Source organism: Camelus bactrianus, chromosome 1 (assembly GCF_048773025.1).
Source record: "Camelus bactrianus isolate YW-2024 breed Bactrian camel chromosome 1, ASM4877302v1, whole genome shotgun sequence".
NCBI classification, from domain to species: domain Eukaryota; kingdom Metazoa; phylum Chordata; class Mammalia; order Artiodactyla; family Camelidae; genus Camelus; species Camelus bactrianus.
In genome coordinates, this window is record NC_133539.1 from 3,723,801 (window position 1) to 3,749,035 (window position 25,235).

General features: G+C 49.7%; 1 long non-coding RNA gene across 7 annotated transcripts; it reads right to left on the minus strand.

The window, feature by feature from the left end:
* Window positions 1–1,172: 1,172 nt before the first annotated feature.
* On the minus strand, window positions 1,173–25,235 carry LOC123611748 (uncharacterized). 7 transcript variants are annotated; one of them, XR_012501726.1, is made up of 9 exons: window positions 24,181–25,235; window positions 11,082–11,326; window positions 6,678–8,481; window positions 6,095–6,229; window positions 4,056–5,949; window positions 3,675–3,809; window positions 2,521–2,635; window positions 2,286–2,417; window positions 1,173–1,911 (listed from the first exon to the last, which is right to left on the minus strand). It is a non-coding gene; the product is annotated as an uncharacterized LOC123611748 (long non-coding RNA). The 7 variants fall into 7 exon arrangements; XR_012501729.1 differs by lacking the exon at window positions 24,181–25,235 and adding an exon at window positions 14,679–18,240; XR_012501711.1 differs by lacking the exons at window positions 11,082–11,326; window positions 24,181–25,235 and adding an exon at window positions 8,734–9,255 and having other exon boundaries at window positions 6,678–7,870; window positions 8,444–8,481.

Sequence of the window (25,235 nt, forward strand, 5' to 3'; positions counted from 1 at the left end):
CCAAAGTTCTGCTCATTGGGAGGATTTTCCTGATCACTCTTTCCAGGCAATCCCTTAGGAGCACTGCCCCACCTGCCAAGCCTACTATTTATAAACCAAGCTTGTGCTTTTGCCCTCTCCAAAATCTGATTGTAAAAGATCTTCCATATGATTATAGTTGAGGGAAAGCTGCTGGTACAGCAATGGTAGGAGCCATTGGGGTCTAAGCTACCTGTTCATGCAACTTGCGTGGATCCCCTGGCCTCAGTCTAACCATGGGCTGCTGCTGGATCCTCCCAACCTTATGATTTGGTGGGTCTGACAGAACACAGCTCAGCATGGGCAGTTTTGGTGCATGGTGCTCAGATATTCTGTTTCTATCAGAGATGAGGACCTGCTTTTCAAAAGGTATATTCCCCCCTACTGCAGGTGGCATGGCCTTGCTCTGGAACCCCAGTGTCCTGAATTGTGAGCCTACCACTGGACCTTGTCACGAATCCATATAGTATCTTTTCCTACCACTGATAGTTTCAATACCATACAGTCTGCTGGCCCAGCAGGGCCAGCTCGCTCTGGACTTGAACCTGCTGCAGACTCCTTTTTTTAGGGCTTTACTCAAAGCTGACAGTCTTTGCGTTACCTCATATGTGGGTCAAATTCATGTTTCCAGGTATGGAATATGTGTTATCTTCATCATACAGTGCTGCCTGTCAGGCACTGCACTTCCTTCTTAGTGGTGAAAAATACAAGACACGGTAATTTACCCTTTACCTTGAAGGGGGTGTCCTAGCATGCCCCAGAATACTGGACTCTTGAACATTTTACTTCTGTGGCTGCTTTCTGAATCTCTGAAGAGTTTATCTCCAGTACTCTGGAACACATGTGTCTTACCAAAGCTCCCAACATACTAGCCACTTCTTGCTCATGAGGGTCCAGTAGTCTCACAGTAACGATCCAGGGGACCAGGGTGGCGTTCTGCAAGAGGTCTTGATGGTTCAGATCTGTTTTGATATGTTATGTCAGCTATAAATATATAGCTTCGCTTGTTTTTTTTTTATTTTTTATTGATTTATAATCATTTTACAAAGTTGTGTCTCCTTCGCTTGTTTGATATGGATGTGAACTCTTTACGATCCTCTCCTATGATAGGGATGGAAAAGTATATGTCGACTAAAAAAAGGCACAACCAGAAGTTGAGAGTTATGTTTTATTCAGCAGATTTTCTGAGAACTCGAGCCCCAAAATTGACCTCTCAGATCACTATAATAGACTGCTCCAAAGAGGCAAAGGAGGAGCCAGGATGTATAAGAGTTTTTGCAACAAAGACCAAATAGTTGGAACATCAAAAGATAATTGTTAATTAAAGAAAGCCAGACCTCTCAAGTGAAGGAATTTAGCGCTTTCGAGACGTGAGAAGGTGCAAAAGTCTGGGCTCACTGAAATCACTCCTTTGATGAGCACCTTAGCTGTCTAGGGCCAGTGTCCTGTTCTTTTCCACCCTGAGTTCCCCAGGGTGCACTGCTGGGGGTGGCTGCAGAGGCCAGACTCACAGTCAGCGGTGGCTGCAGTGTCTGATGACTTGATGGCCACCACATCCTTTGTTTACTGATCTGGCTGCAGTATTTCTCATTTACACATGCGCTCACCAAATCGGCAGGTGCTTACTGTGCATTGAATCCTGGGTGAGTCCTGGGTGAGGCTGCTCCAGCAAATACGGCACGTCTGTCACAGCAGCTGCAGCTGGGGCTGCTCCTTGGCTGAGTTTGCAGTAGTTCACCGTCATTTTCAGGATCTGTCTGGGTGTTTCAGGGGCCGCACTGGTGAAAGGAGGTGTTATGGGAACCACCCCAACATCCTCCTGGTCTTTAAAGCAGCACTAATTTCAGTCATTATTCCCAGGTTGCAAGGCTGATTCTGAGTCAGTATCTTGACCTGTGGTGGGGGAGGGAGGGGGAAAGCAGATTCAGAGGCTTCACCTCCACCTCTCTTAATATGATCATTCCTTCCAAAGCCTAGAAATCAATGTGGGGGGTCTTTTAAACACCAAGGACATCCATTCCCACTATACATCCAGGGACACAGGAATGACCACTGGGATGGTCTGTGGGCCCAGTGGACTCACTCTGGGCTGAGTGTTGGCTACACTAAATACCTTCCCCATGTTGACAGGGAGCCCATAATGGTGTTTCAGGACTTGAACTCTGTGCTCAGCAGTCCTTGAGATGCTGGGGCAGTTCCCTTCCTCAGTGAGCTGCTGCACGAGTCAGTGCCTGGGGGGAAGGGCTGGGGTGGCTATTACCACATACTTGTGTCTTGACTGTAGGAGTCTTCCTTCTGGGGTGGGAGCATTTACATCAAGGAAATGGGCAAACACCGCAAACCACGACCTTTTTTTGGAAAGCCGGTTTACTAGCCTATCACTGCATGTCCTTCAAAATCTGTCAAAACAAAACAAAACACCTTCTCCCAAACCCTAAAATAACAGAAGTCAAAGCTTGTCAATCAGGAAGGGGAGGGCAATCGCCTCGATAGAAATCTGACCTCTTGCCTAGTTCCTGGACCGGAGCCAGTCCTCCGCCTGCAGCATCTTGACTATGTCTGATGAGAAGTTGTCAGCAGTGTAACAGCCAGCTTGCAGACATTCAATGCTTGACTCCTGCAACGTAGCACAGGTCAACTCCGGGCGGCTCCAGCAACCTGGCTGGCCGTCCAGCACTTCCCCGGAGGGAACCTGTGTTCTAAGAACCACTTCCAGCTACTCCCTGTAAGATTCGTTCACTGAGGTCTGCCTTTCACCGCAGTTCCCTCTACCTAATTTTAAAAAATTTCCTCTGTGAGTAATAGTTTCATTAGGTTTTGGTTTATCCTTTTCTTGTTTCTTTAATGCAACCAAAAATCCGTGTGTGTTTATTCCCCCTTTTCACACAAAAGGCAGCGTATTAGACACACTGGTCGGTACCTTGCCTTTCTCCTTCCCCATATACCCTGGGGACCACTCCGCAGCGGTATACGGAGACCCCCTCACTGCTTTTTAAGGCTGTGTGGCTCTCCGTATGTGAACATAACACAGTTTTATTGATGGAAAGCTGATTTTCCTCCGGTACTTGGCTGTTCTGAATAACTCAGCTACGAGCAGACATCGTTTACTGACTTTGCTGGTGTATCTTTGCAATGAATTTCTACAATTTGTTTTATTATTTATTGTTTATCTCTGGACCAAGAAGTAATTTTCCCTGATCCTGTCAAACTCCCCCGTGTACTGGGTTGCTCCATTTTGCACTCCTGTAGGGCATGAGAAGGCCAATTTTTTTTTGTCCAGTTTTTCCAACTGCACATGTCATCAAGATTTTGACTTTTTGTCATTCTGGCAGCTGGGAAACAGTATCTTTTGTAGCTTTTAAAATATTTACCTTCCTCTTAACATGAGTTTGAGCATCTTCTTGTATGTTCAAGCCCACGTGCGTGTCTTTTTCTGTGAATTGCTGTTCATGTCTCCCGCCCATTTAAAGTCTTGATGTGCTGGTCTTTCCCTTCCCTGACTTCTGGCAGCTCTTAAATATTAGTGATGAAACACATTTTCTGTGGTACAAGTTGTAAACATCTTTTCCTAACTTGTTTTTTGTCTTATACTTTCCTTATGGCATTATTCTTTCTATCTATCTATCTATCTATCTATCTATCTATCTATCACTTACCATCTTTCTATTTTAATGTAGAGCAAAGGGAACAAAAGATAGTTGAGGAATTCTACAGCTCACTGATGGTTCTGTCTCTCTTATTTTAATTCAAGTTTCTTTACTGTGCAATCAAATCCAGTTCTCGGCCGTTGGCTGTAGAGAAAAAATAAGTGCTCACTGAATGGAAAAATGCATAAAATGCTTTATTCCAGTTGGAGAGCCTGTTTCTAGTTCCCACAAGTGTCACCTTAGAGATCTCAATCGCCTTCACCTGTACAAGGGGGTAATGATGCCTGTTGGGCCAACACCGTGGGGCTGTGCCCAGATGCTCTCAGACCCCATCCCCCACACCCGTGCGCCTCCTGGCTTCTATGTGGGTTTGCCTGGGACAACCCTCACCTGCAGGTCTCCTTGGAGGACTGCCTGGAGGAGTCACTTTGCCACACATCTTAGCAAGTCTGCAGTGCGTGGGGATTTCCATCCTCCCGGGCCCCACTTCCACCAGCCCAGGATGACAGGTGCACCCCCAGCTTCCGTTCTCTGAGACGTGACATACGCACACTTGGTGCCCCCCTGGGATCAAGCTGGTACTTGGCCTTCTTCCGGTTCCTGAGCTGGTTGTCCGTCCAGGTCCCTTACCAGGCTCTCCTGGAAGCACTTACTGAGTGCACGACTTGTGCTCCTGGGGAACCTGCCTCACCACCGGGCCGTGAGGATGGTGACGTGACAGTGTGCGAAGAGCTCTGTGTACAGGTGACCGGGCACCCCTACCACCACAGCTGAGCTGCAGTCAGTGTGACGGCTGCCCGGCACTGCTGCCCCTGCCCGGGCCCGTCCCCGCCTCACCTCCCTGCCCACGCCTGAGCGCCGAGGACCTTCCATGATGCCACCTCCCGGCCCCTCCTTGCATTCAGAGCCTCACTCTTCGAGGCTCAAATAACTTCACCTTCCTTTCAAATCCTTCCTCAATCCGCCTCCGCCCAGCTGGTATTTCTCCCCTCTGAATTCCCATGAAGAGTCTCCCCTGGGCCGAACTGTGTAGTTCTTAAGTACAGACTATCTTGGTTTTTAATCTATTTCAGGTATAGAAGTCTGGTCTTTCTAACATGACAGCACACATCCTGTCAAGATGCTTAACTGCTGTACCTCCCGGACTCACAGCCACATTTTAACATCTCTGAAATGGGGAGACATTTTCTAAATGACGGCGTAGCGTAGTTCAGGTGGCAGCCACTACTTTTGGTTAGATGTTCATAAAATGATAGAGTATCTTACTGTGCATGAGATCTTTAGTCTTGAGAAAACATGGCCTGTCTAGGCCGTGTGTGTGCACACGTGTGTGTGTGTTCCTTAGTACTTTGCCCCAAATGGGTCCAGTCTGAGCATTAAACACCCTGTGATGTGAATTATCTGAAAGCCTCAGGTAAAAGAAGGTGCCTAAGCGATTGTAGCCTCATCAGATCACTTTTTGAGTTTCAAAAGCAAGAGCAAGCCCTTCAAAGCCAAACGCATGTCCTTAAGTCAAATAGAAAAAGGATATCCCAAAGGAGGAAGCATTGGGCACTAACTGTATACAAGCACCATGTCTCGAGACAGAGGTACAAAATTAACAGCCTGGCCCTGAGTCCTCGGAGCGTGCAGCCGGAGAGCTGGCCCGGATCAGGACAGAGGAGCCAGCGCCGGAAAGGCGCGAGCCCCGGCCTCTCGGCTCCATCTCCCAGCCCGGCAACGTGCGTGAGCAGTCGGAGCTGTCTACAGGGGTAGTAGCAACAGGAGTTCTATTGTTGACAATTATGGGGGCAGACGAGCCGGCTCCTCACTGCTGGATTTGCGGTGCCAGGGTGGGGAGCAGGGCGGGGAGGACAGAGCAGGGAGTCAAAGGTTTCTGTTGGGTTCCCCACCCCCAAATCCCCGGAGCCCAGCCTTACACAACCAGTGGGGCTCAGATTTCTCTGGGCGGCCAGCCCTCTGGGAAGCCTGGCGGGAGCAGCTCTTCCTGAAGGAGGCAGTGGGAGGGTCCCCGCATGGCCTCTGTCCTGTGTCCGGCTGCGGGGTCAGTGGATGGAATGCAGCCGGGTGGGTCTGGCCCCAGGCTGAGGATTTGCAGAGCAAGGGCCACGAGGAGGGAACCGTTCTCATTTCTCAGGAGTCTCACCCAGCAAATCGGGTCAAAGGCTTCACGTGTCCACCCTCAGGAGTCCGGAGCCTCCGGGGCCCCGGCCAGGGCGTTCTTTCCTGGGTACGTGCTGGTCCCTGAGCTGACCCAGCAGACCTGGGAGCGAGGCTAACTCACCTGGAATGTAAATATTTGTGCTCAGGTGCTGAGTTCATACCAACATCAGTGATACTCGGTGTGCGTTCTTGTAAAACAGGAAGAAAACCAAAACACTTCTCGGGTAAAACCCAGCTCTGTTTCACGTGGGGACACCCGCTCCCACCTCCAACAACAGATGATTATCTCATCAGAGTCAGAAAAGTTTTCCAGTGAAATCTTCCTGCCCTTTCCACCTCCATGTACTGGCAATCTTGCCGCCCTCAGCCGGGCAAAGAGAAGGATAGATCAGGAGGGAGGCCTAATTTAGAGTAAAAACAAAAGGGAATCAATCAAACAAACAAAAACTGGGGTCCAGAGAAGCTGAGCTTCTGCCTTTATGTTGCCTAACATGTTAGCAGACCACCACCCACCCAGGATTCCAAGATCGCCCAGGGCGCTCGGTCACAGCGCAGGGCTCTGGGACGCACAGAACCCGGACACTCAGCCTCAGCAGGGGAAGCTGGCCCAGGAAGCCGGTCAGTGGTCACCTCCTGTGTCTTTACAGCAGGGCCTTCAGCCCTGGTCTCTTCTGATCAGATGACAAAGCCTCCGTGTAAACTCAGGTGCATCCTAGGAGCGTTCCCCTGCAAATCACATGCTCCCTGACCAACCCAGGTTTCATAATGTCTTTGTCTCCTGTTATAAGAAGTCACATGGGAGGCCCTCCATTTGGGCAGTGACCCAGTGATGCCATCAGGGACCCTTGCCTTTTTCATGTCTCTGCTCCACCCTCTTCAGGTTGGCTTTCATCCCCCAGGATATTGCTTCATGATTGTATGGTGGCTGCTACAGCTCCGGACATTGCTTCTGCAGTTCAAGGAGGAAGAAAGAATGGGAGAAGGAAGAGTGGTGCCTGTTGCCGGGAAGTAAAAGCTTTCTCAGAAGTCCCAGCAGATTGCTGTTTATGTCTTGTTTGCCAGAAGAGTCAGGTGACCACCCTTAGCTTCAGGTGAGTCTGAAAAGGTGAGTACTTTTGCGGCACGTGTTACCTGCCTGGACATAACTGGAGTTCTGTTAGGATGCGGGGAAATGGATACTGGGTTGGCGATTAATGGTGCCTGCCCCTGTGGGTCAGTGAGGACACCAGGATCCCTCCCCGGCGGTGAGGTGTGCGCTTTAAGAAGCTGTCAATTCCTTGTGGGGAGGGACTGGCACGTACCATCCAGCCCTGTTTTCTCTGTGTCTGGCAAAAATTATAGTCTTAATTGCTAAACTCTCCCACTCTTCAGGGACTATTAAGAGAACTTTTGCTTTAAAGAACTGAGAATGTCAGACACTGGTGTCTTTTGGCAAAATTAGGTTCTGTCCAGCCCAGCTGGAGAATTCCACGTGCTGGGAACAGAAGACACAGGAGGGCGTGAGGCTCTACAAGGCAAAAGGAAGAGATGGGGCTTCTTTAGCATGTGAGTTCCCCTTGATGGGGAAGAGGGTCCCAGGGCCCCCCAGGGTCCCCCGCCCCACATGCCCAGGTCTCACCCTGCTTAACCCTGATTTCAGACCAGGCCCTGTGGCTTTAACCACAGTCAGTGGGAAAACCACGCCCCTCACAGTGAGGACATTCTAGATCCAACTTCCCTGACCCAACTCTATCCCTGAAGAGGAAACCTGAATCCCAGGTTGTTGAAAACTTACAGTGAAATTTGGCAAATGCTGACACAGCCCTGGTGACACGCAACACTGCACTGGGCGACCCGCCTGCAGCCCGGAGGAAACTGAGGCTCTTACTGATCTTGGCAGCCCCCCGAGTCCCCAGTTTGCACCCACACACGTTCTCCCAGACAGGACTTGCGTGGGACTGTGGTCCGCATCTCCTGGGGTGTGGTCCCTGCTCCCATCCACTTCTGTGGGCTCTGTGTTTGGGTGACTTGGCTACTTGGCTGGTTCTCCAACACAGCATCCTCTGGTCACCATCATAAAAGCAAAGGGACAGACAGACAGGCAGACAGAGATAGAGACAGAGAGATGGGGAGAGACACACAGACAGAAAGAAAGGAGAGGGAGCGTACTCTTCCTCCTGTGGACCAGGTGCTCTGCTCCCCCACTCCTGTGTGTGCTGCCCAGCGCCTGCCGCAGACGCGGGGTGCTGCTCCCTGATGGGTTCAGAAGTGCGATTCCAGCTGCCAGGGGACAGCCATCTGTGTGCTCCCTGACTCCCAGGGATTCCCAGGGGGCACGGCCTCTCAGGCGTGGGGAAAGCTCCCTCCCCGGCACGTCAGAAGACCCAGGTACCTCCTCTTACAGCGAGACATGAGGCTGGGCTTCGACCCAAAGTCCACATGAAGAATGGCCTAGTGGTTATGAATTCACATGAAAGACATTTTTCCCTCTACCCAGAACCAGCCCACAGCAGGGGCCTTTGCCGGCCGTCCCCTTCCCACGGTGGGTGGATTGCTCGTGCACCTGAGGGCACAGCCTTTCCAGACAGCAGCCTTCCGCACAGGCCTCCCACAGCCTCCCCCCTTGGAGGACTCACCACTCTTTCTCCTGCCTTCCGGCTCCACGTTGCTCCACCTGCACGTAAACACAGAGAGTTCCCGTCCCCACTGGGAAGGACAGTCCCCAGGGCTGCAGGAGAGACACCATCTCCCACTGGGCTTGGATGCCCCCAGGGTGTGTGTCTATGATTAATGTGCTCCAGGGCCAGAGTGACCTGGCCACCCCTCTGTTGTCCCGGTGACCATTAGGCTTAATTTAGGAGAGGGGAGTGGATGACGCCCGGGTGCTCTGGGAGGAGGTGATGAGTAGAGTGTTTGGGTAACCCACCTGTGCTCCGAGCGGGGACCTCGGGAGGAGGATGGCCAAGGAGGAGCTGAGGGGGGTTCTCCCTGCAGTCAGCGCCTCCGGGAGCCTCCTGGGCGCAGCTGCCCCGCCAGCTCCCTGGCCCCTTTCCACCTGCGTCTCTCCTCTTGCCACTTCTGGGGCCCCTCTGTTCAGTGTCGCTCATCACAGGTGGGGCCCAGGGGTGGGGTCTGCACTTGGGAGGGGAAAGGGAGCAGCCCAGGGCCCGCCTAGAGGAACCCATCCCCTGGGTTTCACCTGCACCCTGGGAACCAGCAGTTCTGGAATTAACCTCTCCGCTCAGGTGCTGACTGGTTCCGTGACGTTATGGTCCAGGGGTGTTTGCTCAGTTCATTCCATAAAATGAAAATAGCACTCCCATCTACTTTACGAGAACGGTGTGAAATGAATCCAGCATTTTAAAGCGCTGTAAAATATGCTGGAGCCCGGCTACAATTAAAATGCTATTCAGAGTAATGTCAGCTGGATCCGCCCAGAGAGGGCTGAGGCCAGAGGGCACCCCCATCCCTCGGTGGCTCCCTCCCCAACCCTGCTTCCCCCCCACCCTTCCCCCCACCGGCCTGGAGGAAGGCCACCCGTCCACCTGCCCGGCTTCTGTCCTCCTCCTGGAAGGCCACCCACCAGTCTCTGTCTCCTCTGGTCCTGTACTGTCATCCAGGCTTTTCTGGTCTCATCAACATTTACAACTGGCTTATGGGGCCCATGGCTCCGGAGTGTTCAGAACCACAGTTTGTACCCTAAATCTGGACCTGCTGCTGTAGAAAGATGGGGTCAACACGTCCATGTAGTGTTTGCTCTCGAAGCTGAGTTCAAGGCAATTGACAGTGAACTTAGGAGGATGCGGGCGGGTAGCAGGGTCTGTGATGGGTCTGGGAAGCAGAACCTGGGGCTGGGCTGGCCCCAGGAGGGAGGCCTCGGTCTGGGGGACTAGACTTCCCCGCGGGAGCCCCCACAGAGAAGTGGAGGTCCAGCTGCAGTGGCCGCACAGGCGGTTCCTGCAGGGCCGGGAAACGCCAGTGCGCGGTCTCTGCACAACACTGTGCTGATCCTGAAATGAACACACACTCCCTGGAGGTGGCTCAAGCCCCCAGGGCAGGTCACTTTCTTGGTTCACTGTGACATCCTGGTCCCAAACAGCAACTGCTGAGATCCCTTGGCCGCTCGGCCCGAGGAGATGGAATCCAGGGCCAAGGCCACGGGTACCAGAGGGGCCCTGGCCGCAGGTGTGCTCTTCTCCCTCCAGGGGGATGCCCTCAGAGAGGGCCGATCTCAGGCATAAGCGGAGACTCTTGGGGTCCCCAGAGGGACTGCTGCACACACACCATGGCCCATGGGCCGGCAGCTCACTGTCATCCGTCCCAGAGGAGGGATTAGGCAGGTGAGAGTCGATCCTAAAGCCAAATTAGGTGTTTCTGTGGCTCTTAGGTACCAGATTTCTTCTCTGGGGCTTACAAGGGAGGCAAGGCCAATCCAGCAAAGATGGCAAAGTGAACACAGATTGTCTTCAGGACCCTTCCATTCCCTCCTGGCACTTTAAATCCCTCAGCCTTTGGAACCCAGGTTCTCCCCCAAACCTTCTTTTTTCTATACAGCCAGTGGGGTAGGAGGAGGGCAAGCTATTACTAATTCTCACTTAAGTGTAAAGGACTGATAAGGATTGTCATAAGAGAATCCCCTTTAACAGAGAAACTCATCTCTAAAAGTGGCCCCCAGGCTATTATTGGCCCTCACTCATTCCTCCACGGTCATTCATTTAATTTCACTGAAGAAGCAGACGAAATCCCCTCCCCTATGTGGCAGGACCCAGGACATGCTTTACCTCCGTGTGGGCCCCTGCCCCCACAAGGGTTCCCAAGGCTGAGGTCCTGCTAGCTCTGAGAGAGCCCCACTTAGATAACTGAGTAGAAAACAGGGGACAGCTAGAGGGCTGTCCTTTCCTCCCAGGAAAAGGCCAGAAGGGCTCCCTTGCCCCTTTGCAGTTCAGGTTACAAATCAGGATTCAGGGAGTTCAGAGGGAAGCCAACGGTAGGGCAGCTATTGGGATAACTCAGCCACAGCCAGATCTAATTTAAGGAAAAGCTGGGGGATCTTTAGCTCAGTGGCGAAGAGCTCCTGGAATTCGGGCTCCCACACGCACCAGCCACTGGCCTTTGGGCAACGTGTTTACTACCCCTAAGCCTCAGCTTCCTTATTCATAAAACGGGCTGGTGGCAGCCCCTGAGGTTTGCTGTGGACACTCACTGTGGTAAACGTATCAAGCACTTAGGACGGCGCGTCCTTCGTCTGGCCTCTGCATGGGCCGTGCTGCTCACCTGGGCAGGGACAGGTGTAGAGAGAACGCTGCAGACAGATGTCATCTGGCCCCACGGACCACCCACAAAGGGTGTGGGTGCTGTGAAAGCATGAACCCTGGAGATGTGAGCCCCTCTGGAGGTCAGGGAAAGATTCCCCAAGGGACGAGGGCTTTGAGGCCAGAGCTCAGGTTGATTCAGCCGTGTCAATGAGGTGAAGCAGTGGGAAGAGTGTCCAGGTAGAAGCAACAGCACGTGTGGGACTCCTGAGGCGAGAGAGAGCGTGCAGTGAGCGTGAGGGGAGGGGAGGAGCAGGGAGAGGGCGCACGGGCTAGGGGGTGGAGCAGCTTCCTTCGGGGGTTTGTCCTCGTTCTAAACCACTGGTTTTATCAGGAAGGGGACATGCTCAGACATCAGAGTCTCTTCATTTTCTCCTCTTTCCCCATATGACTGCATGCATTAAATCTAAATGTCACCCTAAAATCGATATTTTCTCAGTCTACAAATAACAAATGCTGGAGAGGGTGTGGAGGAAACGGAGCCCTCCTACACTGCTGGTGGGAATGCAGTTTGGTGCAGCCATTGTGGAAAACAGTATGGAGGTTCCTTAAAAAACTAAAAATAGACTTATCCTACAATCCAGCAATCCCACTCCTGGACTTACATCCAGAAAAGATGAAAACTCTATTTCAAAAAGATACATGCAACCCAATGTTTACAGCAGCGCTATTTACAATAGCCAAGATGTGGAAACAACCTAAATGTCCATCAACAGATGCATGAATAAAGATATGGTGTATATACAGTGGAATACTACTCAGCCATTAAAAAAGAATGAAATAATGCCACTTGCAGCAACATGGATGGACCTAGAAATTATCATACTAAGTGAAATAAGTCAGACAGAGAAAGACAAATATCATGTGATATCACTTATATGTGGAATCTAAAATAGGACACAAATAAACTTACTTATGAAACAGAGAGTCACAGACATAGAAAAAAACTTATGGTTACCAAAAGGGAAAGGGAACCATGGAGGGATATGTTGGAATTTGGGATCAGCAGATACAAACCACTCCATATAAAATTGACAAACAACAAAGTCCCACTGTACAGCACAGGGAACTGTACTCCACATCCTATAATAAACCATAATGAAAAAGAATATGTATACATGTATAACTGAGTCACTTTGCTGTACACTAGAAACTAACACAATATTGTAAATCAACTACACTTTGATAAAAGAAAGAAAATAAAATTGGTGTTTTCTCCATTCTTCGACATTGGAGTACAGTGGTCACTTTTATTACACCAAGAAATTAATAAATAACGTCATATCTAAAACTGAATTAGAGTGAGTGGGCCCCACACCGAGCTTTGGGTCGTTGGAGAGGGGTCCCCAAACCCAGCCCGGTTTGGACACAGCCTTTGGGAGAAGGAATTTGAAAGGCCCGCTGACAATTGTTTGAAAGACCACGAGAGACATCATCCCACAGCAACCTGCCTATGTTTCCCAGACGGGGACCCTCCAGCTCACAATACCACCAGCCGAACTGTGTTATCCGGGGGATGTACTTCACAGCAGAATTTTGGGGAAAGGAGAGGAGTGACGGGGAAAAAGGAAACGTGTTGCGTGTTAAGGGCAGTTTTTCGGCAGCAGGAAATAGGGGTGGTTATCTTGGAGCCACTGGGGATGATAAGTTATGCAAAAGGAAGAAGGCTTGGGGAAGGAGAGGGGGCACCCCGAGGAAGTCACACTGCACTAAACACCTGTCGAAAACCATTTGAAGAAAAAGCCGAGGAAAAGAAAACCCAACAGATGAGCAACAAGGAAGCAGCCTGGCATTGGGGGAGCTGCCCTTTGCTCTGCTTTCCATGGACCAGTGACTCACATGCCACATGAGTCACCCCTGGAAACGGCGCATTTTGCTACACTCACTGGAGAAATACAAAAAGGTGTCACGGATGGGGCAAGTGCATTCTGGGCATTTCCTATGACATGGCAACAATGATTTACTGACTGGGGAGAGGTGAAGAGGACCCGAGTCACCGCTGGAAAAGCCAGACCTGGGGTGCACGCTGAGTTCAGGTCTGACTGCAAACCCCATGCACCTGGCCGGCCTCTGTCCGAAAAGAGACGGTGAGTCAATCCAGGATGAACCTAAATGTGAATTTGTAAACACTCACTTACCAGGAAAGCACGGTCCTTAAGCTGAAAATATGTATCAAGTCTAAAATCAGAGAGAATGTTAGTATCTATTTCTTTCTGGAAGGTATGTACAATGAAGCATAGTAGAAAAAGGCAATTTGGAATTGTTGCCTTTCCCTAATCTTTCATTTCAGGAGAGAAAGAGAGAGAGGGAGAGAGAAGGGAGAGGCACCTGTTGCAAATATTCCCGAGTGAAAACGCTCCCCCTCAGCCCCAGGCGGATGCCTCTTTTCCTCGTCCCTTCCCAGCTTCCTCGCTGCCTCTCACTCCTCGGTGGTGCTACTCCTTCCCCTTCCTCATCCCACCCCCGCGGAAGGTGCAGTCACCTGGGGATGCGCCACCCCTGGGGTTCTTCCCTGACCTGGCTCCCTCCAGGTCCTGCAGGATCTCTTTCCCGCCTTCCTGGCAAACTTCCCGAGCCCGCAGCTTCTCACAGCCCCCTGCCCCCGTGTCCAGCCGTCAGGTGTCCATCTAGACTTCGATGGAAATTGCTGGACACCTAACCACCGCCCAACCACCTAACCCCAACCGCCTCCCCAACACCATCGCTTTGGGGGATTTAACATATAAATTTGGGGGACACAGACATTCAGACCATAGTGAGGTCAGAGTGGACACAGCAGACACAGGGCCACAGGGGACAGAGTGGACAGCATCTGCTGCCTGTAGGTGCCACGCCCCAGCGTTGGTGACCCACCAAGGCAGTGTTTCGTTGGATAAACAAGCCCAGCCCTTTAGGAGTTTTGGGTTGGGGAGGAGCTACAATGAGGGCAACGGTTCATAATTCTCTGTCCTATGGGCTGATTGTTGGGTTTGTTTGGTTTTTTTTTAAGTTTACTTTCTTATCTGTAAGACAAACTCTGCCAACACTGGATTTTGGTTAAAATGCAAAATGCTGTGAGCCATGAGTTGAGTCACCTGCCCAAGGCGACTGTCGATCCTGCTGGGGCTTCAGTGGTCTGTGCCCTTGGCCATGGGCCCTAGGAACCCAGGGGACAAAGGCTCATTCTGGCCACCACAGTGGGGGCCTCAATTCATCCCTGGCTCTCCCTGTCCGCCTGGTTTGGGGGGCAATGAGGATACCGCTGGGCGAGGCTAAGGCTGTCCTGGGACACAATCCTGTCCCTTCTTCAGAACTACTGTGATCTGGGCCAGAGTTGACCTTGAAAGCCCCTAATCTAGGAGGTGTTGGGGGGGTAAGGGGGGTAAGGGGGGCAGGGAGAGAGAGAGGGAGCAAGCCAGCGCTGTGCACTCCTTACCCTTAGATAAGAGTCGTGTTTGCAGCCCTGCCAGATTCTATTCAGGAAAACTGCCTGGAGTCAGGTGACCAATTCTGCCCCAGGTAGAACCAATCTACTACAGGGGGTCTGGGGGCCTTTCCCCATCTCACTGTGGCCACAGACCTCGGCTTCGGACAAACTCCAACTGTGTGAGTTTGCTGGTCCAGAGAGTCAGCCAATCCCAGATGTTCTGTGCCGACGGAAGCGCTCAGGATGTGGGATGCTGGCTGTCCAAGGTCACCCATCATGGGAGAATTTGGACCAGGAAGAGTCTGGTGAAGCAAGGAAGAAAGGAGTGGGGCTGAGTGGAACAGAGGGGATGGAGCAGAGGTCTGAGCACAGGCTGGGCTCTGCCCCGGTGCTGGGACCTGGGGAACCAGTAGCCTTGAAAGCCTGTTTCCCCATGTGTGAAGTGAGGAATCAAGGCGCTCCATGCTCCTTGGACACACACGAATGGCCCAGCTCTTGCAGCAGCATGCCATTAGCTGGGTCCCTGGGCAGCGCCGACAGTCATGGGCCCCTCGACCTGCAACTGGGTGACAGTTTTCATGGTGACAGCTGTCACCCGAGGCCACCAAGTCTCCAGCAAAGCAGCATCGGTACTTGTGAAGTGTTCTGGGAAAGGACCGGTGGTAAATCATCGTTTCCTGTTCTTGTAGCAGTTACTCAGGTGTGCGGTGGATTTCAGGGCATCGGGGAAGTGACCCCAAGGATGTCAGCATTAGGAGAGACGCAGCCGAAGCACCTGCTGCTGGGGGGAGGGGGGAGCCGCGGGAGGAAGTGGCCAAACCTGCAGGGAGTGGTGTGTGGCGTTTCTCAGAGTGTGGCCGCCCCACCTGCAACAGCTGTCCTGGGAGGCTGGTTTAAAATGCAGACTCCTGGGCCCCGTCCCAAACCCGCTGACTCGGAGCCTCAGAGGGTCAGACCAGGCAATCTGCATTTTTAAGCTTTTCTGGGGGGGAAGGTAATTAGGTTTATTTATTTTTTTAACGGAGGCACTGGGGATTGAACCCAGGACCTCTGGCATGCTAAGCCTGTGCTCACCACTGAGCTGTACCCCGCCGGGAATCTGCATTTTAACACCACAGGCTTAGGGGGGTTTCATGCACGTTCAGGTGTGAAAACAACAACAAGCTGGGCGGCAAAGTCTGACTTATAAAAGTCAAACCCATCCAGGTTGGCCAGCTCTTATCCTATTTTAGTGAAAAATGCTCACCTAAGTCAGCCCAGAAATGCCCTTGGTGTAGACAGCTGTGTCCACGGGCGTAGACTGCCGCGTCCACGGGCATGGCGGTTTAAGCCCCCGGGTAAACCCTCTCCTATCAGCTTGCCTTCCGGTTCCCAGTGTCATCGTCTGACTCCTTAGGTGTTCACGTTTGCAGGGCTTGTTCCAAGAATGGTGATTGAGACTGACTCCAGGCTTCAGGCCACGGATGTTTTCTTACCCTTTCTGGGCTTGTTTACGGCAGGGCAAGAGTCCACGCACAGGGAACACTCCACGTAAGTGCTCGTTGAAATCGATTAAAATGAAGCACTTGGACAAAAGTCACTAGGCATCTGTGGAAGCCCCAGATAATCGCCTTATCTTCCGAAACCACTCAATGCTTTCTCGAGAACCCATTATCAAATTATTTTATAACCGCACATACATACACATGGGCTTCCCGGAGATAACCTCACCAAACAATGAACAACAAACTGATTTGTCCAAAGTTCCCCCAGTAAAACCACAGCTGAGATAAGAGTTCTGAGCCACCATCCGCCTCCAGTGAGCTACCAGTCGTTCCAGTTGGGAAAAGCGGAAGTAAGCTCAGAAAAAAAATATGAGTGAGCAATTATTTAAATTAATCATGAATTCTCTAGACAGTGCCAAAGTTCAGAAAGTGTGAATGTGGTTCATGCACGAATTCTTTATCTAAGATAATTGTGAAAATGAGCCATCTTTATACCTTCTCAAGGGCTCAGCGACCCATTATTTCTAAGAGGCTTCAGTACAGTTCACTGGACTCAATGCTTCTTGGTCCTTGGCCCAGAGAATCCCTAATTCAGGGATCCTCAAACTTGGCTGAAAGCTCCTATCAGAGAGGCCTCACCCCTTATTGATCAAAGCAGCACCCCAGGGAGTGAACCCCAAGCACTAACAGGTTTAAAACATTCCCCAGGTATTCCCAACAGGCAGCCAGACTGCAGTCCACCCCGTCATAGAATCACACCTCTGAACTGCGCCTTCTCCCCCAAACAGATGTAAATTCCCTGGCAAATGAATGAGAAAAATTCACCTGGGATAGAATGAACCAAGTGAAATTCAGATTCTCCAATAGCTGTCTCACCAGAACCAACGAAGCTGTTGCCAGGAGTCCTAATTTCCCCCAGACAATAGCGAGTTGCATTAGCTGATGCGGTTTACTGATTCCCGTGCTCTTGTTTTAACCTCCCCTGTATTTGCTTTCCTTCTTCCTGAAGTTACTAGGTAGCACAGTGATTTCAGTCTTGGCTGAACGTTGGCACGACCTAGCGAGCCCGAAAACTACCAACGCCTGCTTCCGGAGCGTGGCCCGGGCACTGGAGTTTAGGGTTTTCCCCAGGTGCTTCCGTGGGTATCCAAGGTGGAGAGTCACTGACTTTGTAGTTCCTTCATCAAAAGCCTCCGTTAAACTCTTCACTCTTAATAAGTCTGAAGTTGTTCTTTTGCGCTCAGTCTTCATAACCATTTGCTTGTTGATAGAATTCCAGGTTGAAGGTCGTTTTCCTCTGCCTTTTGAAGTTTCCACTCACTGTTTTCTATCCTGAATATTGAGGTGTCAGCTTTTAGTCTATCATTCCTTTGTGTAGGCCACCTACCTTCTTCCTCTCTGCCACCCTTTAGATTTTCTCTTTTCCTTTGTTCTGCATTTTTACTGCGATGCATCTGACTGTGGGCTTATTTTATTCTCCTACTTGCTTCTCTGTGTTATCTTTCTGCTTGGAATCCCATATCTTTCTTCAACTTTGGAAAATTCCCTTCTAGGACAAGTTGGAGAGCTCCTCCGTTCTCTCCCGTATTCTCTAGTCCTGGACCTGCTATCAGATGCGTGCTGCAGGGTCTCATTTCATGGCCATGTTATTTAAGTCTCTTCCCCATTTTTTATCTGTTTATCTCTGTCCCGCCGGCATTCATTCCTTGGTACAATCTTCTGTTTCACTAATTGTCTCTTTAACTGTGTCCACGTTAGGGTTTATCCTGTGTATTAAGTTGTTTATCTCAATATTGATTTTATTTTCTAAATTCCAGGGTTTCCAAGTGTCCATTCTTTTATCCACTTCTTCTTGATTGACAGCTGCTTGAGTCATTTCACAGAATCCTAATTTTTGGTCATTTCTGTTTTGGTCCTTCCCTCTGTCTCATTGAAGGGCACACACAGCATGTTAAAGTCCTTTGATGACTGCTGAACTCTGGATTTCCTCGGAGCATCCTTCCCGTTGTTACACTTACTGGAAATGTTTTCAAGGCATTTCTTTCCCCTACACTTTGAAACATGATTTTGCGTCTCCTGCTGGTTTGTTTGTTTGGCTTCCTCTTCCTCCTGGCATCCTGTTACTGCTGGCAGGCTCATGGTTAACTCACCTGCAACTCCACCACCTTCCCAGGTCAAGCAAGCAGCCCTTGCCAAAAGCAGTCCCGCTTTCTGTTCACGGGAGGAAGCCCTGCTCCTGTTCTTTCTTCCCTAGTGTGAGCTGGCTCCCGGGTGCCTCTGGTGTCCTTTCCCATTTAGGGCGTGAAGTCCTGGTGGCCCTGCCTGTGTCAGGGCCTGGACACCAATAGGCTGGTAGCTTCTGCCTCTTCTCTTGAGTTTCCTCATTCAGTTTTGTGCCCATAACATTTTTTTTAAATGTGCACATAAAATACTTTATGTCTGTTAGGATACTTTGGGGTGCAAGAAACAGAAAGCCCAATTTAAAGTAACTTTAAAACAAGGAAAGTTACTTGTCCTGCAGCTGCACGTCCGGCAGTTCTTGCCCGATCATCCTACACTGCGCTGGAAGTTTCCACTTGCCCCTCCAGACTGTCCCAGCCCTCCCTGTGCTGCCGGACAGACTCCCAGCGAAATCTGGCTAATGAGGAACATGAGCAGGAGAGCCCAACAGGAGAGGGGAGTGAGGACGGTATCTCCTCTCCCACTTCCCCCCTTGCAGGGACCCCCGCAGGCCGGCTGCAGCCCACGGACGGGCCCAACCCCTCTGAGAAGGCCATCCCCACAGAGCCCCTCTGCCTCCAGGTTCCAGACTTCTCCTCCTCTCTTTCAGGACTTGGTGGAGTTGGGGGCGGGGGCAGAAGGCAGGAGGAGACAGCACCCCCCACTGGTACTATCTTTACGGGGGCATTGAACTTAACTCTTCTGCACTTTTTCAAGCAGTTGCTTTATTAAACTCTCTTCAGATCATTCCTATTTCAACGTGCCACCTATTGGGAATTTGCCTGAAAAAAAGTCACCAGAGATCAGGGCCTTTTTGTGTCTCCAATCTGCCATCCAGAGTATGAGCTCCCTCCTGAAGGTGGTTGGCTGTCAGATGGTTGTGGGCAGTCATTGTGAGTCCACGGTAACATCCAGTGAGAGAGAAAGAGGCCATCTCTTTAGACAATACAGAATCTTTTCCAGAAGCCACCAGCCAACTTCCCTGGATGTTTCACTGGCCGTAGTCAGTCTCACGTCCATTCCTGAGCCAGTCCCTCTCCACCAAGGAAATGCCATGTGTTGACTGGCTTAGACAAGGTCGTTCTGACCAATTGCTGTTGAAGAAGCTGGAGTTTCTATGATTGGCTTAGATTCCCTAGCTCTGAGACCCACCCGCCAATCGTAGGGCTGCTGCCACAATGCGGCAGGGGTGGGATGAGTGACAAGGAGATAACCATCCTCTCTGCCACATTTGGAGAGGACAGAGGAGGACATGGTGAATCTGAAGGTGTGTTTCCATGACAACTCCCTTGACCACGTGGCTCTGCAGTCTACAGAATTTTGTGGTTCAGAAGATACCTCTTATTTGAAAGTAATGGCTCCTAAACCCTTCATAAGTCCCCAAATCCAAGACTACAGCCAACACACAAAATGCCTTTAGTCTCCTTTCCTGAAACAGAATGAATATCACAGTGTTGCTTTGAAGACTGAACATGATCTGGTGTCCCATGAGGACATCCACGCCGGGTGGGGAGGCAGTGGCCACCATCAGGCACCGCTCTGTGCGTGGCCCCTCTGACTTGGTGTGGCCATGGCAACAGTCCAAGGACAATGTTCAGAGCCTTGGAGGATGGCTTATGACAGGCCAAAGGCAGCCTGAGTGCCGAGTGTTGTGTATCACACCCTCTGTCCTTTCCTGTGGAACTGAACCTTGAGGTGATTTTTGTTTCCAGATTTATCACTTAAGTACTTGTCTTCGTGAGAAGAAAAATGAGCAGTTACATGAACCATTTTAGATCATCGTATACAACAATAAAAAGATGACTATATACGGGGCATATGCATTTAATAAAGCTTAAGCTTAATTTAAAAAATTTAACATATACACACTACTGTATATAAAAAAGATAAACAACAAGGTCCTACTGTACAGCACAGGGCACTATATTCAATATCCTGTAATAGCTTTTCCCTAATGGAAAAGAATCTGAAAAAGAATATATATATGTATGTGTAACTGAATCACTTTGCTGTACACCTGAAAGTAACATAACATTGTAAATCAACTATGCTTCAATAAAACAAGCAAACAAAAATTTAAAGCTTTACCTGCTCTCCTGGGGGTATCTTGACCTAGAGAACAGAGTTGTAGAAAAGAAAACAAAGGATGACAGATGTGTGTGTGTGTGTGTGTGTGTGTGTGTGTGTGTGATCAGGTTTGAGCACAGGTACACATATGAAGCAAAATGAATGCATATGTATATATAGCTGGGTGTGCACACCTGAGCCCATAAGCGTGCGTGTGCTTTGGCATGTGGGCATGTGTGTGAACTCCTGTGTGTGTATGTGCACATAGCTGCACTCTCCACTGTGCATATATCTCCCGGGCGCCTAGAAATCCAAAGGAGAATAGAATTTAAAGATCACAAATCTCACAATCTCTTTTGCTCCCAATCTGAATTTAATTAGCGCAAAAGACCCAGAAGGCTACCAACATCTGCCCACTGTCATTCCGCAGCAGGAAAAACTTGGTGAAAACAACAGCAAAAATGGAGAGAGGTAAATATTCAACTTGCCCTAGAAGTGTATCTGAATCATTGATTTATGCCTTCGCTGGAGAAGGATGTCAACGTCTGCATGGTGCTCGATATTGTTAACAACGCTCTATCTATAAAGCTTCAGATGATGTCTCAAATCCCCCGGCGGTTTCAGCATACTGATCTTGAGAGAATTTTGCAGACACTTTAATTTGTGCAGACTCACAGGCAGCACATCGTTACGGCCCCAACAAGCTCCCTGGGCGTGCGGTCTCCATCCACATCTGCCCATCAGGAAGGGTTTGGGGAACACCTATGAAGTCCAAGGCACAGGGTTTAGTTATTAGAAAATTCTAGACCAAAAATCCTATGGCTGTACCACTCTTCAAATAACCAAACAACTCAAAATAAGTTAAATTGATAATTTAAAAAGCTTAACAAAACAGTAACAGCTTGATAGCGGCAACTGAAAACAACTGCCAACTCAACACAACACAAATGATGCCAAGAAATAAAAACCTCTGGAAATCACCATCAGAGCACAGATCCCTAAATAAGCGTTTTCCCTAAAAAATTCAACCCCCAGTAAAGATCAGGTTGTCTTCTCTTTAAGTTCTTATTAAGTTTCTCACATTGTAAGGCACTCATAATTGCTTTTTAAAGTAATGTTGTTATTGTGAAATATAACACCAGATCTTTTTTTTTTTTCTTTTTACAAAAAGCCAGCTTCTTCTCCCTGGAAGCACAATAACCTGAAATGACCTGGATCAGGGGTTGGTTGGGATGCTTGGAGTAGTCACCTGGTTGAATCACTCACAGAAGATAAAGAAGAAAAGACAGAGACGGAATTATTCCAGAAGGTATGACCTCACACTCAGGGACCCAGGGTGTTAAATAAGCCTTTTAAAGACCACATTAAAAACAGAAGGGTATCTAGGTTATGTAAAGTCACCTACAAAAGGAATGAAAAAGAAACAATGTTCTAATGTTTTGTCAACAGATTCAGTTTGGGATAGTTTCTAGTGACAGCCCTCTGCCTGAGCCAGCTTGCTGTAACTCAAAGAAATTAGACAGACAAACCAAAAACCACATGAGTACCCCGGAAAACTATCAGCTAGAAAGCGGTGGCTTCCATGGCGGGGAAACTGGATGACAAATTTGTAAGTCACAAGTTGGAACAAAACGGCTTCATCCAAAGGGAGCGTGAAAAGTCAGCAATATGGTCAGCTGGAATTTATACAGGTGGTGTCTGATATTTTATGGTGTGTAATGAAATTAAAACATTTTATATTTTAAGTAGAGTTTTGACTATTTCTTCTGGGTCATTAAACCTTTTCTGGATTTTCTCATATGAAAATGTCTCTAACAGCCAGTGTCCCCTATCTCCGAGGACATGGGCAGCCTCTTGAGTTTAGGGGAAGCAGGAGACACTCTGGGCTTCTGCATTTTTAGTAAATGAGCAACTTGCTAATTTTCTTCTAGGACCTACAAAACCTTAGTAATCTTTAACCATTCGTTTCATAGGCTACAAGTAAACCACCCGTTATTTTACACAAAAAGCAAAGTCAACGCAATTAGGCCTCTTTTTCAGGTAAGAACCACAGACAGGTTCATTCTCTCTGCCCACGTTAGTCCTCCAGGAGAGAGAAACTTTGAGTTTGGGGGAGTAGATGGGCCAGTGCGGGAACAGAGAGGGCAGAGGGCGGGACAGGAACCCCACCAGTCTGAGACGTGGAGATGCTTGTAAATCTTTGCTCAGAGCCCCTCTCCTATTGAAAAGTCCCTTCCCCTCCCTTGCAATAGCCTTTCAAATACAGTCTCTCCTTTCTACATCCAGATGTCATTTGTTTTTAATTTGACAATATGTATTTATAGCTTTGGGGATTAAACTGTCCTGCTTCCTTAGAAGAAATGTAGTTTTTAAATAACCTGCAACATAGGGTACCGAGTGTCAAAAATAGCTCTGGAAAGAAATGCAAATGGCCAAGAGGCACATGAAAAGATGCTCATCACTAATTATCAGGGAATGCAAGTCAAAACCACAATGAGCTATCACCTCACACCTGCTAGAATGGCCATCATCAAAAACACCCAAAACCCCACAAATGTTGACAAGGATACGGAGACAAGGGAACCGTCATATTCTGTTTGTGGGAAAGTAAATTGGTGCAGCCACTGTGGAAAACAGTATGAAGCTTTCTCAAAAAACTGAAACTGGAACTACCATGTGACCCAGCAATCCCACTCCTGGGTATGTATCTGAAAAAAAAAAAATTAATTCAAAAAGACATATGCACCCCAGTGTTTGCAGCAGCACTATTTACAATAGCAAAGATATGGACGCAACCTAAGTGTCCATCCACAGATGACTGGATAAAGAAGATGTGGTATATTTATGCAATGGAATACTACTCAGCCATAAAGAAGAATGAAGTAATGCCATTTGCAGCAACATGGATGGATCTGGAGATCATCATTCTAAAGGAAGTAAGTCAGAGAAAGACAAATATCGTATGATATCACTTATATGTGGAATCTAAGTATGATACAACTGACAAATACAAACCAGAAATAGACTCACAGACATAGACAACAACTCACGGTTACCAAAAGAGAAGGGGTAGGATAAATTGGGAGTTTGGGATTGAGACAGAATGGAAGGGGGCAGGGCACAGCCATTCAAGGAATGCTACAGCAATTAACATCCAAATGGTGAAAGATTCAACCCCCAGTAGGCCTTGAGGCTCAAGATGATGGGAGATTTAATTTCTAGTAGATCTTGAGCTACGTTATGCACTCATTGAAATATATTAACATGGTAAGTAACACGCCTACAGGCACCCTGGCAGTCCCAAGGCTAGACACAAAAGGTCAAAGAGTGGGAAATGGCCAGATTCCTGGGAATCCCAGTCCCTTCCACAGGCTACTTAGACTGGCCCTTCCACTTATTAGCATATGAAGCCACCAAGCCCATGAAAACTAGCAACACAGCGCCTGGAGGCCGCCTCTCTCTCTCCCTCTTCAGAGATGGCCCACATTCTGTCAATGGAATGTGTACCTACTTTTAATCTGAGCACGCAACCCCCACACCTCTTGGACTTTCTTTTGCCTTTCAATGTATCTCTCTGAATAAATCTACCTTCACTCAACTGTGGCTTGCTCTTGGATTCTTTCCTGCATGAAGCCAAGGACCCACACATGGCGGGGCACGTCCCAGGGGCTCAACGGAAGCCTGGGACACGGCCCTCCTCACGCCCCACGCCTGTTTTCCTGCATCAGGATTAACATACACACCACTCATCTTTGACGTCTTTCACCTGCTGGGCCGGAATCATGTGATGTAAGCCAGGCTGCCAGGTTCCTGTCTCTGCCACAGGTTCACTGGCTGTGTGACCCAGGACAGGTCATGACACCCCTCTGCCCTGGTCTCCTCACCTGCTGGGTGCGCTGCAGGGTGTCCATCCCGGGGCTGAGAGGATTCCTGGGCTCTGTCAGTGGGGTCTCTAGCAGCATGTGGCAGACACGAGGGGCTCCCTCTGAGTGTTAAATAATGATCAACAGGCTTTCAAGGATCTCTGCCTGACAACCCACTCAGGTCCCTCATCTGCTCGGGTTTAAAGCTGTGAATTTAAAATGTCACCTGCCAAGTCAGTAAACAAAGGATGTTGTAACCACTTTGCAGCCACTCCCAACAGTGCCCCATGTGGGGACTCAGGGTGGGAGAGAACAGGACACTGGCCCTGGGCAGCTAAGGTGCACATCAAAGGAGTGATTTCAGTGAGCCCGGACTTTCACACCTTCCCACGCCTAGAAAAGCGGTAAATTCCTTCACTTGAGAGGTCTGGCTTTCTTGAGTTAACAGAGATCTTTTGATGTTCCGACTACCTGGTCTTTGTTGCAAAACCTCCTATACATCCTGGCTCCTCTCCTGCCTCTTTGGAGCCGTCCCTCAGAGCGAGATGAGAGGCCGCCTCCCTGGTTCGCGTCCTCAGAAAGTCTGCCGAATAAAACGTAACTCTCAACTTTTAGGTTGTGCTGTTTTTTCGGTTCAGTCGACAAAGCAAGCTGGAAGCTGCACCCCTCACCTCCTCCCACTTTTGGCACGTGGGGGAGGGGCGAAGTCAGCAGGTGGAAGGGGGCAAGGAATTCAGCTGATTCTCCACAGAGCAGTTCGAGTAAGGAGCCAGTTTAGGGGACGAAGATCTAGACTCTGACAACCTTGGCAGCCACCTTGCCGAAGAGCCGTCAGGGACTCTCCATCACCCGTGAAGCAGGCGCCCGTCTCCCTCCCCGGGTCCTTGGAGTCCTTCCACCCCCACCAGGAAAGCCTGCAGGGAGCTGCCTTTCCCCTTCGAATGCAACAAAAGGCATCTGCATTTAAACACAGCTCCCTTCCCCAGGGCCTCCCCCTCCCTCAAGCCCTCCTCCCGACTTCTGCTCGGAGCCCGACGGCCGGTAGGCTGCCCCATCCGCGCGGCAGAGAGCGGGGA